This window comes from Dryobates pubescens, chromosome 22 (genome assembly GCF_014839835.1).
Source record: "Dryobates pubescens isolate bDryPub1 chromosome 22, bDryPub1.pri, whole genome shotgun sequence".
NCBI lineage: Eukaryota > Metazoa > Chordata > Aves > Piciformes > Picidae > Dryobates > Dryobates pubescens.
In genome coordinates, this window is record NC_071633.1 from 10071851 (window position 1) to 10076716 (window position 4866).

Here is a 4866-nt window from a genome sequence, read left to right on the forward strand (position 1 = left end):
CCGGACGTGCTCGGGCAAAGGGCGAGGGGCGGACTGGCTCCGCACCCCGGCAGAAACCAGCCAATCCCAACGGCGCGCCAACCTCAAGGACCGCCTGGCGCCCGTGCGTGAGGAGGGATAAACACGGATGGTGGGGAGGGACTGTTGCTGAGGTGACTGCAGCCTCGCGGGCGCCTCTCCGCGAGCGGCGCGGGAACTGGGCAAGCGGCGGGAGCCAGCAGTCCGGTATCCGACCGAGCCCCAGGCTGGCCCGCTGCGTATTGCGCTCTGTGACCTCCTGTGAGACATTTACCTTATGATGAATTTCCAGTATGTTGTCATTTTGCGTTCTATCTCGTTTTTAAATAATCAGTTTTACAAAGGCTTCCATTTAAACAGAACCAAAGTTTTTAAAAGAAAAAAGAAAAGTTCAGGATGGAGAGTACGGTGATTATCCTTTGCCAAAGCATTCTGCTGGCCTTCTGAGTTCTGATACCATGCTCGTTGAAATGAAATTGCTCAACACACAGATCAAAATTACCTAATGTTTTATCAGAGAGATTAGCAGCTAACTCAAGAATATGAAGCTCTAATCTCTCCATCATCCTCTAATCTTTTGGAGAAAATTATTTTTTCCTAAGTTATTATTTTTTTTACATGTAATACGTAAAATAATTGAATACTGACGCTTTTCATAAAATGTTTGCAATAAAATCTGCTTTTCATAATAATAGTTGTGTTCTGAAAATTGAAGGTAAGAAAATATTACAGATTGAGTACAAAAATCAACGTCTTTGGCTAGTATAATTGCACTTTTGAAAGCGTTTTCAAAGTAATAGAGGGACTACATCTATTTAAAATATCTCCTCCTTACTTAGTATCATTGTTAAAGCAATTATTTTCATTCTGAAAGCTGAGCATGCTCTCTAAAACCCAAGTTTTTTACAGAAAGTGTAAGGAAAGGGAAGCTCATTATATAAGCAAGTATGTAAGTGAAAAAGTCAGCTCCAAAAATAACAATGAACACTTGTGTGAAAATTCTCAGGAAGGATGAAGCTTGAGAATCGGCCTGAAGATAAAGGAGATTTTGGGAAATATATCAACAAATCTTTCTCTGTTTCCTGGGGGTGGCTGGTTGTTTTCAATGTTCTTTCATTAATGTGATTTATAATATAAACTATATACACTGACTTCTATACAGAGAAATTAAATAGAAAAAGTAATTAATTTTCATGTCTCTAACATCCTCAATCTCCTCTCTGACAATTTACTTTTCTTCTGTGTCTCGCTTTTTTTTTTTCCTTGTGCAGAACCCTTTCCAATTTCATTTAGGCACTTAAAGTGACAACTTCTAAACAGATCTATACCTTTGCTTTTTGTGGGCAGAGCTCTCTCCTGCCAGATGAGATCTGAACAATCTGTTCAACAGCCTGTCTGCCCCAATGTATTTAAAAAAACCCTAGATATTTAGTTATATACATGTATATATATATGAATCTGTTTTGCAGCATGCAGAATTCTTCTGAAAATGTAAAACCTACTTCCAATGTACTTGAAAACATGGAGAGCAAAATCCCACGCCTGCATGGGGACAAGTTTGAATGTCATGGATGTTGCTGAAGCTGGGTATGATTCATACTTTCATTCGTAAGTGCTTTGGAGTTCCTGCTTCTCTAGATACTCTCAATATGTAGAGTTTGTGATGTAAACAGGAGACCCAAATTTGGAAGTTTAAGTCCTTTGCTGACTTTTGAAACCTGTCTTTTGGGGCTTTTTTTCTGAGTAAATATTTAAAGCTATTAAAAGCTTCTTCCACAACCTTTCAAGATCAATTTATTTTATGAGGAATGTCAAAATAAATAAATATTTGTAATTTGAAATAAAGTGTATGTACAATCACAGAGATAAGTACTTTCTTCTTCCTTACACACACACATACATTATATTTAATGTCCAATATACTGTATACTACACTGTAGAATACATTGTGTGTGCATTTAATATAAAAAACTTTAAGTAGCCTATCTCTCCTGTCTGTCCACTTGTCATGGATTTCATGGCTATTTCCTTTGACCTTAATAGAAACACTGCTAGAATACACAGATGCAGGTTGAACAGTGTTTACTCCTAACCACAGTATTGTCAGAGATGTAGGGACTTTTTAAAGGTTTATTTCATATAACTTTGTGCCCTCCTCCCCTACCTCCATCTCTAATATTTCATTAACATCTTTTTTTTTTTTAATTATATTTTAAATAGAAATAATTTATTTTTGGTTGCCACACTAATAACCTTAGGTCCTGGGAGGAAAAAAAATAATCTTTGTATGGGCAAAACCCCCAGTAACTTTTATTTTTTGTTCCCCTCAAGATGGAAACTATTATTCTACTGGATCTAATTACTAGTTGTAAATTAGATATCTTTCTGCAATTGATTTAATCCCAAGAGGAAAAAGTGAACTTTTAAAACTTGACCTTTATGCCAGTGATTCTGTAGAATGTCTTAACATTACTATTAGTAATGGAAAACATTTTATTTTTTATCATATTACATTTTTTTTTATTAAAACCGTAAATCAGATTGCTTTAAAACTCCAGTAGTAGCATAATGTGTATCTAGCTACTGATTTATTTAAGAAATATCTGTTCTGTTGCTAACACTTGTGTTTATTTCCATGCCTGTCTTAGAAGGTTAGGGACATTTTGTTCAGTTATTTGAGAAGAAATGTGAGTAGATTCCTTACTCCTATCAAAACGTAACTTAAGTTTGCTGTTAACTTGATCCATGCAATTACAGCCATTGATTCCTAACTTGACTAGGCCCATGCCTAGCTTTCTTGAATTAAGGCCTCTGATTGGAAGAGGAGCAGTTACTGTTACCAGCCAGCTATAAATGTTCTTCTAAGATGCAAGGAGGTATTCTAGGCACTGGTTCACTAGTGTGGCAGTTTAGGCTAAACTAGGACACCTAGATAATTTGGAAGCTATTTCCACATATTGCTTTTACTGTCTTGCTCAACTAAAGCCAAGTGACAAGTGAATAATGCTGGTGTGGGAGCAGTGGTGAGTATCCATGTAATTTAGCTGAACAAGTACTTTTCAACTGTAACTTCCCAGAAGCAGGTAACAGCACTTAGAAAGAAAACCAAATGTAGTTATCAGCTTCCAGGCATCACTTTCCCCTTCTGAAGGCTTCTTTTAAAACCAGTATTGTCTGATACATCAGGATGTAACGGGTTGGACTTGATGATCTTTGAGGTCTCTTCCAACCTTGGTGATACTGTGATGGTTATACTGCTAGATACTGGACTTTGTTTTCTCAATTCTCTAAGGCCTCTTACAACCTAAACCGTTCTATGAATGTATGAATACATGTTGTTAATGCAGTTTAGTCTACAGTAGCATGTACCAGGGTACTGAACTGCAAACTGCCTGGAAATTCTTGAGTTTGCATGTTAATCGAACAGTATCAGTCATCCTCAAAGTGAGCAGGATGGAGTAGTGTGAATGAAATTGGCCTCTCAGTGAGCTGCATATGGATGTCTGCCTGGAGTTCAGAACTGATTTCATTTACCAAAGGACAGTACTGGTACTGTTATTGTCTTGTAGTCCTCTGCTGCTGGAATTGCCATCCATGATGCAGTATGTTTATAAATAAAACTGTTTCTATCTGCAATCTTAGCCTGAGATGCAGAGTCAAGTTGTGTTCTTTCTGGCTTCCACATCACCACTAATAAAGTTGCTGCTGGAACTTAGTCAAGAATTCTGTTGATTCAGAGGCCAGTAAAGAAACTCCCAGAACTATGTTGCCTCTGCAAGTATGAGTAGAATTTTATTTATGTCAGTCAAGTGACTATGCATGCATGCAGATCAGATCATTTTAAATGAAAAAAAGATGCAATTCCTTCTGGATATTATCTCATGGGGTAAAGAGGGGCTCCCATTTACACCTCAGCAGATTATTCTGCAATTTCCAGGTGTATATATGGTGATTTATAATATTCTGGGAACACAAAACTTCTAAGAGAAACACTAAGTAGTTAATAACTAAATATTGTTCAGGCATAAATCCTTATTTGCCATTGAAACTGTAGGAATATAAAAGAAAACCGAAACTCATGCATGAATGCAACAATAACATGTTTACAATGAGTGAAACACTTCTGCAGAACACTTCAGTGACTGGGCATTACTATAAGCATTGGAGAAAAGAATAACTTTTCTTAGAAATTAAATGTAAGTAGACTGAAAATCCTGAAGGGATAACTTCAATGTCTTTTTGCAAAGCTTTAGAGCGGGTTGAATAAAATTTAATTTTCATATAACTGAGAAACTAAAATAGCCACTCATGATGCTGGCAAGTGTTTAGACAAGCTAATTGTTTTTTTCACCTATGTCCATTTTATTTGAGTCTTTAATACAGATCCTAAGTAGGACCTGCCAAGAGTCAGTGACCATGAATTACACCAAAATACTTTCTCCATTAGAGATTCTAAGTTTACTGTGTTCTCTTCTCCTTATAGGTTACTATGAAGTACCCTAATCCTTTATGGCATGAGGGAGGAAAGACCTACTTTGACCTTGAATGTATGTACACTTTCCAACCTGACCTGCTAAAGGTATTGATCACTTATGTTATCTGCCATAAACCTAAAGATTCAGCCTGCTGCGCTGATTTGAATGTTAGGGGAGAACATTCTTCAGTTGTTTCCTGCCTTCCTTTGCAGGACAAATTTTAAAACATTCACATGACATCCTCGCAATTTTTCCTCTAAATAATCAAGCACTATAAACATCAGCAGAGGGCAGTATTGAGGTATGAATATAATCATAATAAACTGACATGAAAAAGAAGGGTACTTTGTGCTTTCAGTTTTTCTGAAAGAAT

The 4866-nt window shown here is 36.8% G+C and overlaps 1 long non-coding RNA gene across 1 annotated transcript; it reads left to right on the top strand.

The window, feature by feature from the left end:
• Nucleotides 1–250: 250 nt before the first annotated feature.
• Nucleotides 251–4602, top strand: LOC128898365 (uncharacterized). Its single transcript, XR_008462821.1, has 3 exons — nt 251–309; nt 1488–1605; nt 4502–4602. It is a non-coding gene; the product is annotated as an uncharacterized LOC128898365 (long non-coding RNA).
• Nucleotides 4603–4866: the final 264 nt, after the last annotated feature.